The following is a 12,684-nucleotide window of genomic DNA, read 5'->3' as shown; positions in this document are numbered from 1 at the left end:
GCCGATTAGTTTTTTTGGTGACAATCGCTCATAGGGTTTTGGAGCAATCGAACATTTTTCACATTAAACTGGACTGCCATGTATCTGGAAGTAATGCAAGGATTCAAACAAAATTTGGTCCATAAGCAGACCGCAGAGGGAACCAGGACTAGGAGTGCCCAACTGGGGAGTGGAGTCATGACGCAGACTGCGCGACTGAAACTTTTCGGCTTTGGTTTTCGGAATTTTTCTGTTTTGGGGTGAGGGTGCTCTCTCTCTGTTTTTCTGGAGGAGGGGGGATCCGTGGTATTTGGGGGAGGATGCGTCATTGCTCTTGAGGGGGGAGGTACGGAGCACCTCATCACTCGCCTCCCTCCCTATAGGGGCAAAACCCTCTTATGTGAATTCCTGAGCATCAAAGGACATCTGTGGCAAATCTGGCAAATATGACGTAAACTGTGAATTTGTTTGAGGAAACCCCTATGGGAATTGTTGAGTATCAAAGAACCTTTGTGCCAAATTTGGCAAAGATCTAAAACAAACTGTTGATTTGTATTAGGAACAAATACACACTCAGACTCTCTCTCACACACGCATACCATTTTAATATTCATAGATTGTGACTGCCATATCTCAAGAAATAATGCGGAAGTCAAAACAAAATTTAGTGTGCAGGTAGACTCTGAAAGGGCTGGTCGCAAATTGTCTTTTCGAACCAATTTGTGCAAGGAGGGGGAGGAGGCCATTCATTTTTTAAAAATTAATTATAAGGATTTAAACGAAAATTGAGACGCAAGTGTACCTGAAAGCACTCTTAAATAACTTTATACACATGGAGTGGAAAGAAGGAGAGAAACCTCCTATACGTGTGCCGACATCCAAAAACGGATCAAATTTTTCACTTTTCCACTAGGGATTGCTTCATTGTATTGAGCAACGTTATGCGTTACCTTGGTACGGAGAAGACGGAGTTTGCGTAGTATTAGCAATAGCACCTCTTCTCTCGCTGAAATTGGGGATCGGAATTGCAAACGCTTCTTTTCTTCCATGGAATTTCCGGATCCTTGGAATTTTTTCATCTCAGGAATTCTGTCCAAATTAATTTGCAGTGTGCATAATAATGGTAGGAAAAGATTTTTTTTTGAGAAATACGATTGCTTATTGTTCTCACTTGACTGTTTTGAATTCCTATGATTTTATTTTCCTCTCGTCTCCCTCTGCAGCACCACCGCCTCACGATGTTGCTCCTCTAGCGAAAACCGTCTCCAGGTTGCGTCACTTGCCTACACACACACGCACACACACACACACACCTACACACACACACATATACGCACACGCACACCTACACACATACACACGCACATACACGCACACTAACAAACACATACACACGCAACTGCACATACACGCAACTACCCACACATAAACATACCCACCCTACACAAACACACAACTACCCACACACACACACACAAACACATACTCAACTACCCACACACACCTACACACATACGCACACACATACACGCACACTAACAAACACATACACACACCTACACATACACACAACTACCCACACACAAACACACAACTACCCACACAAACACACATGATGCCTGCACACACACATACTTTCCACACACAAACACGCACGCCTACGTACACACACACTCTCATGATTGCGAAAAACATAATTTGAATTCAAGATGTCAAAGTTCAAATTATTTTTTTTTTTCCAGGAGTGTTCGATTTTTCTTGGTAAAAATAAATTGTCATGACCACACGGAAAGCACCTACGTTTTCGTCGAATTTGTTACATAGGTAGGGGTAAGCGCCATCCTTCAGGGCCCGAATGATTGCAAGATCTTCTCGGCTTGGTTTGCCCTGAACGACGTACGTGTTTATTTAATTAGAAAACAAAACATAAGTACATAACAAAAACATATAGTGACACATGATCCTGGTTACAAATAAAATTCTTGACTACATATAAACTGAATTCAATGGCCAAACAGTTCCAGTTCTATGATAAGGCGGGAAAAAGAAGTTGCTTATTTTGGAAAAGAAAGTTAATAAGCGAAAGAGCTTTCCTGTAGGCCTCTTTATCGATGAAGATGAAACGCTTCCATTGCGCTCTTAAATTACTTGAAATCACAACATGGAAATTTGAGGTTAATCTGCAGTGGAAGAAGACGTGCTCAAAGTCTCCAAGTTCCCCACAAATGCAGTAGGGAGTTTCAAGGAGGTTTCTTGAGTGGAGGTAAGAATGGGTAAGCCCATGGTTAGTGGTGAATTGGTTTAAGGGAGAACTTTGGAGTCGAGACAAAGAGACAGTGTTGAAAAATTCATACGTCCAGCGACCATTAGATGAATGGTCCCACATAGGTAGGGGTAACGTCCTGTGGAAAAGCGAAATATTGTTGCCACGTTTCTTAAGTTTAGTTCCTTAGTTTTTAGACTATGCTTATACACAGGGGTGCCCAACCCCCTAAATATCGCGAAGACCCCCCCCAAAAAGTTGGAGGCCCCCCCTAAGAATGAGAAAAATACCCTTACAACACTCCCCCCCCCTCAAAAAAAATTCAATGGCGCAGTCTGCAAGAGGACCCCTCTAGGTGGGTACCACTGTTATACACTACCTACAGGGGTGCACAGCCCATTTAGGGGGATGGGTCATAGAGCAGACAGCGACATTGAAAATTTTAGGGGGTGGGGGTGGGGTGTTTTAAGGCGTATTTTTCACTTTTGGAGGGGCCTTCGTGTTTTTTTGGGGGGTGCAACCTTGCTCTTAGGGGGGTGGGCACCCCTGATACCTAACTGGGTTTGTTTATCAAACGGACGGAACCACGAGACCGGACACAGCGAAATGCAAAAGCCTGCTTATTAGTTTGAGTTCAAGAATGTAGATGGCGACAGTAACAAAAATATTCTTTTACGGGAAAGTGGATTGCGCTATGTGCCCTAAAAAACCGTTTTGTTATACTTTCGTTTTCGGAGCAGAAAAAATAGCATTTGGAAATTAAACTTCAAAAGTAATCACTGCACTCTCAAAACGGTTCAAGAATCTGGAACTTGAAATCAAGTTGAAGCAATCTCCGTGAGTAACATTTTTTATTCTAATAAGTAATACTATTAGGTTTTCTAATTTTACGAAATGGTAAAAAATAGCTATACAATACACATATATAATGATTTTAAGTCGCACAAATCTACAGATAATTGCAGACACGTGTTCGGTGCACACTTGTAACCCCGAAACACCCGTACAAAGTATTGCACTTTATACAAAATATTGAGCGCCCATATAAGTAAGTCACTTATTAGTCCCTTGGTCGAGTTATACGTTCAATAACTTAAAATAGAAAAATGAAGCAATAACAAATATATTTATAGCGATATCATTAAATTCCCATATGTTGCATATTTAGATCATGTGTATTTAAAACTTGTCCATCATTGAGCTTCATCGAAATATTGTTGGATCCTGCAAAAATTTTGCTTTTTTTTTTTAAATAAAAAGAAACTAAATTGGAGGTTGAGAAGATCATATTTTCAAACTTCAAAAATGAGTTACACCCTGGTCCCCACCTTGCGCCTTTTGAGAGGAATTGAGACGGCGGGACTGATTTATTAAAGCAGAAAATTTCAGTTTTTCTAAGTCTCTTTGATAGATAGATTTGCGCCGAATTTGATCGATTTAATTCTACTTTTGCCCTTATCAGTGACGGATCTTAGATATTTTTCGAACAGGGGCAAAAATTTTAAACTGCTGCCTTTCTCGGGAAATACTTCGGAATTGAAATTTAAAAAAGCTCAATTTTGGGCTCTTTAACTTAACTCTCACTGAAGATGAGAGGAGGGATTTAGTGAGCATTCTCTCAGACTATCTCTGGTATTAAGCTCATTAAAAGGGGTTTCGGAACCCCTCCCCGCATATATGTTTTTTAAAGTTTGAAACCCAACAAACGAATGCTAGGCTATCTTTGACAACGTTAGAAGAAAGAAAAGGGCTTCAGAGGTTGTAAAAGAGGTAAAACTAAGACCTACTCACTTGTTTAGAATATGACGTGCCAATAAGACCTGTCTGGCCGTGCAAAATTTGAATGTTTTACCTTTTTGGCTAATTTCAGTTTGAAGGCGACGTATGCCAAGCTCTAGATCCAATACTTGCGAATTCCGATCTTCAATTTTCTTGTGCGTATCTCCCATCTATGAAAATGGACGCTTCTGAAATAAGGCGTAGTCAAATGCCATCTCTTGACAGCCATTACGATTGTCTGTGCATATTATCGCCAAAAATCTAAAAAATTTTAAAAATGCCTTCTGTATTTACATTTAGATGTGAAGACTTTTATTTGCGTGGATAAAAAATTTTTGGAGCATATTTAAGGAACTAGATCATCGTATAACGGTGAAAATTGCTTCTACATTTGAACGAAGTAATTGCCTATTATTTGATTTTTTTTGAAAGTTGAAGTTTTAACCCTTATTCAAGTGGATTACCCCTAAACTCCAGTAGATAGCATTCATTGTCGACCACTTTCTCGTATTTTCATTCTCTTAAAATGACAGTCTTACCAGTAAAACAGTCAAGCTACCGAATCCAGTTTAGCGTTGTCAAAATTCAGCATTTCCCTGCATGTCAAACAATGCCAGAAAATATTATCAAATTATCACGCTATGGTGCGAGTTTCATTGTCGATGACGTCAGCGTTACTCGATCAGGGAATTGGTTTTTATATATATGAGGCAGTGAAAAGCAAATTGATGTAAGTGGCAAAATTTAAAATTTAGAAATAACCAGTACAAATAGTAGGGGAGCCCCTTTTCTGTTGGAGGACAGGAGTTAGTACTATTAGCCCTGGTAGGCCCTGCTGTACAGCATCATTTAAAGAAAAAAAATCATCGAAAGCCTACCTACTATGTTATCTTTAAACGAGTTTTACTCAAAACTTGAAAATGTCCACTTACATCTCTTTACTTCTCACTGCCTCATATGAGAATTTTTAGTGCATATTTGGATGCATATTTTTTGAATTTTTAGTGAATATTTTAAGAATTTTTGGTACATATTTCGATGTTTTTTGTGCACATAATCTTGTCTCTACTTCTGTCTTTAAAAATTCCACCCCTTGTTCACAGTCCACAAAACCTGCTAGACCTCCTCCTAACGGTAACACGCCATGCCTGCTGCACCAGCGGCTAAATTTCAATTTCGTCGTAGTTCGACGTGACCGCTCTGGTTACAAAAATTTGTTCCCGAAGTGCTTCACTAGAGCGAGCGCTATTCTCGGGCCGAAAACAGCGAATTATCAGCAAAACGGGGAATCGCATCGAGGAAGCGAACGGGAAGATTCTCACAAGAAAAGTGTGTCGGAGCGGAACTCCGATTCCGTCTCAGTACATTAAAGAGTTTTTTCAGGAGACGTGATGAAGTTATAGAGTTAAGCGTGTCGGAACTTTCTCTTTTTTTGCCTCCGTTTGCAGTTGTTTTTTTTAAATTTTATTTTATTGTTTGCTAAAGCCTGCTTTGTTTTACCGTTCCTTTTCATGCAACGTGGAAAGCGGTGAGGGATTAATGAAAGGAAAACAGGTTTTAAAAGAGTTATTTGGCTTTTCTCGACATAACATTTTATTTCAAAATCAGCTTTGAAGTGTGCCTCAAGATGTGAACATGTGTAAGGGGTCATTCATTAATTACGTAAAGATGATTTTGGCAATTTTGCCCCCCCCCCCCCCTTCTTTCATTTAAAGGTACGTGATATTTTTCAAATCCCACGTTTACGCAAAGCCCATCCCCCCCCCCTATTCTTGCGTAAGATTCCATTTCGTTTTTCAACATAATAATAACAAATCTAACATCACTGAAATCGAAATTAAATTCACTATAAAAACTTCTTTATGTAAAAAAATATTCACGAAATTGTTGGAATCTAGACTGAATGTTTTTTCGCCATTTTTTTGTATATGATGCGATACTAATTAAAAATGAAACATGCCCTACATATTGCGATTCTTTTATTATGTTTTACACGATTCATCCCTGACAAATATTCATCACTGAAATAGATCCCTGCCAAACCACTTGATCGCACGATTTCTAATGTAAAATATCGATTTGAAAAATATTACATAAGAATGGGTTTAACTTCAACCCCCACCAAAGTAAGGGTATGTAGAGATTTTTCCACCCCCTCTCCCCCTCGGTACCCTTGCGTAAATTAATGAATGGCCCCTAACAAGCGGTGGATAAATTTGCAAACTAGACTGTTCAGGCTAATTCAATCATATTCTGCCGTGAGCTGGTACAGGGCAGTAACCGCAAATTTTTCAATTTTTTGCATTTTTGCTATGTACGTTAGTTTTACTGCAAAAGATATTCTTATTTGTATGAAATACACCGCCAGCTCAGTCAATTCCAGCCGAGGACTGCTAATAAGCACGAAACTGCAGTCCTCGGCTGGAATTGATTGACCTGGCGGTGTATTTCATGTATTTCTGCTTTAGCCCTGGCTATAGGGCGGTAACTTACTGAATGTATTCTTATTTGGTTTCCGCTGGAAAAAACCCGTCTTTTTCCAACTTTTTCCTATTATGAGTATTGAATATAAAACGGGTTTCTTCAACGATCTCGCAAACTCATTTCAGCAGATACTTCCGTTTACCTGCTACGGCTGTGTAACTCTTCACATTGATAAAAAATAAAAGTTATTTTTGCTTAATACAGTGAAAGTGTGCAGGTCGATCACTTGCGGTGCAGTACTTGAGTAGTCAAGTTAGACAAGTCGTCAACTTTACAGGTTTCACTGTACGCGATATACCAGACAGCCCAGTTATCACATCCAGAGAATGCAGTTTCGTTCTTGTTAGAACTCCTCAGTCAGGAATAGTGAATAACCGAGCTTGAGGCAGATGTCATCTCATTGAAGCTGAGAGTGCCAACAAAATGAGATGACCTCTGCCTCCAGCTCGGTTATTCACTATTCCTGACTGAGGAGTTCTTACAAGAACGAAACTGCAGTCTCAGGGTGTGATAACGGGCTGTCTGGTATATTGCATGTAGTTCTGGCCTTAGACCTGGCTTAGAGGCAGGAGCCTGCACACGGGAGGGGGGAGAAGGGACACCTGTTGGGCCATGCCAGAGCCTGAAGGGGGCCCAATAATTTTTAAAACTGGGGTGAAATATACGGGTTCACAATGTGGAGGGAAGCCCGGAAAAGTCATTTGTGATGGGCCCGCAAAATTTCTGTGCACGCCCCTGCTTAGGGACGGTATTTATTGCTAAGGTTTCACTGTATTCGAGTGTCAGTGTTTTAACCCTTCTTTACATGGTTTTTTTTTCTTTTTTTGCGAAATAACTCTGGTTGATATAATTTATGCTCTATTAAAGCAATCAATAAAAGGAAAAAATGTTAAAAAAAAAAAACTCCTGGTATAAATATATAATGTAAAAGAATTAAAAAACAGTATGATGGGAATATCCATCATCATCATGCAAATTTGCGTGTCCTGTTCAGTACAAAATAGATACATAGCTTTGTATAATTTTTTTTTCTACATCGAGGCATTTTATGGGGCTACAATTTTACATGTATGTCTGCATCACGGCACCCGTCGTCAACAGGAGTGCCACCTAGTGGGGTTAAGGCACAGACTGCAACATTGAAATTGCATTAACACAAAATAAATATGTAGCAAACACATTTTGTCATCATTAGAAGTTAAACAACTGCAGTAAATTTCTCTTACATGGTTATGGGAAGATTATTTATGGTATGCGATATAAATTGCCCAGAAAATAACAGAAATGAAGAAGAAAGTTTTCCCCACTCATAATCACTTTTATCAGCAAAAAAAAAAAAAAAAAAAAAACTGAAATCAGAATTTTTGGGAAAATATAATGAATAAATATAATAACAGATTTTTTTTAACAGCCAAAAATACACAAGAAATCCAAGGGACATTTTCTTGGCGTGCAAGTGTAATCTAGCAAGAGTGCACGAGCACAGTTTAACCTTACACATCCTTCTCTTCATTTAGCACTTAAACCAGCTACAGAAGAGGCAATAAGCTTGCTAATGCTTCCATTCTCTAACGAGATAATTACTTGCGATTATCAACTTCTAGACCGAAGCAAACTATTGTTAGAGATGTTAGAACACGTTGTAATTATCCTGTTAGGAATCTCCTCAGTTGGAAAGCATTTGATTAATGAAGCGTTAACGAAGCCTAATGGGGAGAATTCTCCACCTTTTTATGCTCAAAAGAATGAATCGCTCGAGTGCGAAGCATGAAACAGACCGTTCTTCTTTCCTGTTGGAAGATTTTTTACCTGTTCTTATTTCTCGCCTTAATGTTCTTTATTTTAAAAAGAAGCCAATGAGCATGTTGTAGCTTTGACTCTTTAAAGTAAGTCGATTTTCCTTGTTAAGTTTACGAGTTTAGTTTACGTTTTTAAAATTACCACATGAGGAATGCTTGGTTTTACAGTGAAATCCCTTTACAACGGACCTCAAATTTTGTTCGTTGTAAGGAGAAATTCGTTGTAATGATGGAATTCAAGTAATGTAATGGAAACTGAGCCGGGACTGAAAATATATTTTGTTGAAAAGGATAGTTCGTTATTGATATTCGTAGTAACGGGATTTCACTGTATTTCATGTCTGGCCTGAAAGCTCGCACCCCGCCAAGGAAAGTTCATCCCCCCCCCCAAAAAAAAACAGATTTGGAGAAAATTTAGGTTTTACAAAATATGGTTTTAAGCGATATTTCGTCTCAAATATTTTTTTCAAAATGTGATGTTTACAGGTTTTTCTTCTAAATTATGAAATACTAGTAGTGGCAGCTACACTGCTTTGCCCGTAGTAGAAAATTAAATGGTCTTTTGGTTCGCCTGTATATTTACAAATAATGGATGATGAATTTCTTGCCAATTGGCTTGCCCATGTTACGGTTCCGCGTTATGATAACTTAGTAATTTACTCGTCCATCTTATGATAATTTTTCTCGGGAAAATGTTCTTAAAATTGGAATAGAAGAAGAAAAAAATCGAATTTTCGAAAAATCGCTTCGAGGTGCACACCACCATGCTACAAACTAATTCTGTGCCAAACTTCATGAAAATTGGCAGAACGGTATAGGCTCTAGGCGCGTCACAGAGATCCTAACAGACAGAGATCCGGACAGAGAGATCCAGATGAGAGACGTTCAGCTTTATTATCAGTAAAGATTAAAGATGTGTCAAAATTGATTATAATGTTTTTATGCCGCCGTACACCAGTTATGTAGGCTAACTTTATGCGAGTTATTAAAGTTAGATTTCAATAGCTAGTACGTTTTCCCCAGATTTTGAGTTGTGTCGCATTCCTCGCCGGGGTACGAATACTTGAAAAAAAAAAAAAAAGTCTCCAATGTTAGCTAATTGTTACTAGGGCAGAGTTTTGTGTTAGAAGTATTAGAAATAGCTTCTGTTAAATTGTAAAATATCACTGGTTGGTGTTTGTAGTATAACTTAAAAGTGTATAGCTTAAGTTAGAAACATTTTCTTCGAAATCTTGAAGTTTTAAAGATGTGCCATTATTGATTGTATCATTTTTGTACGCCACAGCTCAGCAGTTACGCAAACTATGTGCCAGTTTTGTGGCAAGAAAGATCATTAAGATTTTTTTTAAATGTCAATTGTTATTGTTATATTTTTTCAAAGATATGCCACCCATTCGGGTTCAGTTGCCATAAATAGCTTCAAGCATTATCGAAAGTGATTAAGCTGTGAAAAGTAATTTACCAAAAGAAAAAAGATTTAGTTTGAACCACCTACTTGAGTGAAAAGATTCAGTATCAGTTTTAAAAGGAGGTAGTACTTCAAACGCTTTCTACGTGCAATGCGCAAGCTAAGGTTCAATTCAAATTGAACCAATGTGCATTATACATTTCACTTTTAACCATCATTGTTAATATCAATAAAAATTATAAATATTAATTAGAAATCTACAGGGCTTGAAGAGCATTAACCAAAAAAATAATGAATTTCTCTTTGAATTGAGATTTTCTTTCAAGGGTTTGTTTTTTAGTGGTGGTAACGAATTTGACCCCCTCCCCTTTGATCACAAAATGTCACACTTCACCTTAGCCCTACCTCCTCATTGTCACATGTCACTGTTTTTCCTAAGCACACTGGTATAAAACGTGTGATGTCACAACTCTTTAACCCTCCCACCCCTCTCGTTACAAACTCATAATTTCACGTACCCCTCACCCTCCTTAAAGCATGACGTCATTAGTGGGCAATTCCTAAAGCGAACTGAAAATAAAGAAAAAGAAAATATGGAGTACTTCTAAAAAGCCCTTAAACACTGAACCTTGTCAATGAATTGAGTACATCCCACGTAAATGGACAACATTCAAGGATGTTCAAAAAACCTGGGCACTTAGGAACTTTTTTTTTAATTAACAGAAAACTCATAAAACAAATAAACAGGGAAAATTTCAAACTGCACGAATGATCCTCAAACCGCATAATTGAGAGAGCTTCCTTTATTAATAGAAAATTCAGAAAAAAGGACCAAGGTAAATAAATACGTTTGACAAATCCTTTATTCTAAAAAAGTTTGTTTATCCGAAAAACAAAACGCTGTGTTACCAAGAAATATACAACCAAATTATTTCGACTGAATGCGAAATACTTGTAATAAAATTACCCAAACGGTAATATTGAGAATTTCCGCACAATTGAGAGGTCACTTTATTAATAGAAAATTCAGAATAAATGACCCAAAATATGCTTGACAAATCCTTCATTGAAGAAAAGGTTATTTATCTGAAAAACAAAACGGTATTAGGAAGAAATACACAACCAAATTATTTCGACTAAAACGAAATATTAGCAATAAAATTACCCAAACGGCAATAACTTCTAAAATACTAACACTCATCCTAGAATTTATTTCAAGAAGCATTTGCAAAGCATTTAGTAAATTGAGAAACCACTTTCCTTTTCGCATCAACAATCCAAGTGCAATTTCTTACCCAGAATACACATTAATGATTCTGGGTATCTTTGAAGACAACCATTTAATGGGTGAGTGCATTTGACTTTTCCTAAACAAAATTCTTTCTAAATATGTAAATATCACATTTAATTGTTGGATGACCATAAACCTCTAAATTATTAGTGAGGAGGAAAAAGAAAACATTAGTTGAAAGAAAAGGTTCAATTAAGATTTTCATCCTTTTAAATTAAGGGAAATTATACCATGGAAAATACCGGAAAAGGCATTTCTCGATTATTGCGAGTGTTAAGGAAATACACAGGAAACCAACCGATTCCCCATGTAGCATTTTGGCATTTAGCAGTAATCAAAATATTAACAGTGGCGTCACTACGGGGGGGGGGATGGAGCGTCAACCGTCTGGGGAGTGACACTCAAAGTGGAAGAAGTGGAATTGCAAGCTTTTGTAAAATATAAAGCTAAAATGCATTTAAGACTACAAATTTGAAAATTTTTTGACACTTTGAAAATTTTCCCCACATTTGGCAGTGAATATTTTAAGTTTATATTGTCAAAACGTAGACCTAGTAGTGTCTTCCTCTTAAACCAAAAAAACTGAAAACCATAATTTTTTTCCTGTGTTTTCGATGCATTTGAAGAATTCGGGGCTAATGAATTTCATGTTTTCATAGAACAAAACCTTTTTTTTCTGCGTTTGTGGGGGTAGGGGGGGGGGCGTGACCCAACAAATTACTGCCCCGAGCTTCACCCGTGCTAGGCTCATTTTTAGGCCACTGAGCCTAAAATTGTGTACTTGCTATTACAGTACTATCTCGTTTATCTGGACTAACTGGGAGCAACCAAAAAAAAAAAAAAAAAAAAAAACCCTGGTAATATGGGTAATAAGCAAAACAGATTCGCAAATAAGCAAACTTGTCTTTTATTACAGCAAAAAAGAATGCTTTTTAACAAAATTACATAGGATTGTTACTCGCATTACTTATTCGTTTAATGTTTGCTTCAGTGGTGTCGTACTGACACCCCAAATACGCCATGTTTATTAGATGATTATAATTTGTTGCACGGACCTATGCTGAAGTTGTGCGTTCAATCAAAATAAAGAGCGAATATTTTGCGCATTTATAGTTCCGTTCTTGCGTTCATAATTTGGAATTATCATTTAAGTTATTATTATTTTTTTTTTTAATTCAGCAAAATTTGATCCGGATAAATGGGGGCCGGATGAACGAGGCTCTCCTGTATTTCGACTGATGAACTCATAAAACTATTTATGCGGTCGGTTTTCACTAGAATGTATTTTCTGCTTTTCTGACATGACTCAAAAACATCTTCCTAGACTCGTCATTTTAACAATTAGGGGGAGGGGGGGGGGGGGGTCAATTGACTCCCCGTGAATTTTGAATAAAAAGAGTAAATATGCATTATTACTTGTATTTTGCTGCTTTTCTCCTATCAAATGCATCAATTTCATACCCTTTGCCTCCCCCCTCCCCACCAGAAAACTTTGAAATGACGGGCCTGTACTTACCCTAAATGAGAGGAAAATTTTTAATTAGGCTAACGATAGTTAAAAGTGGATTTTTAAAATTATTTGTTGATTTTAGATAATTTTTAATATTTCAGGAATTTTGAAGCTATGTTTCTTAAGTGTTTACTGGAAGAAATCGACATATATTTAAAAAAAAAAGGTTCC

The sequence above is a fragment of the Uloborus diversus genome, chromosome 5 (assembly GCF_026930045.1).
Source record: "Uloborus diversus isolate 005 chromosome 5, Udiv.v.3.1, whole genome shotgun sequence".
NCBI classification, from domain to species: domain Eukaryota; kingdom Metazoa; phylum Arthropoda; class Arachnida; order Araneae; family Uloboridae; genus Uloborus; species Uloborus diversus.
Note: the sequence above shows the minus strand (reverse complement) of the source record.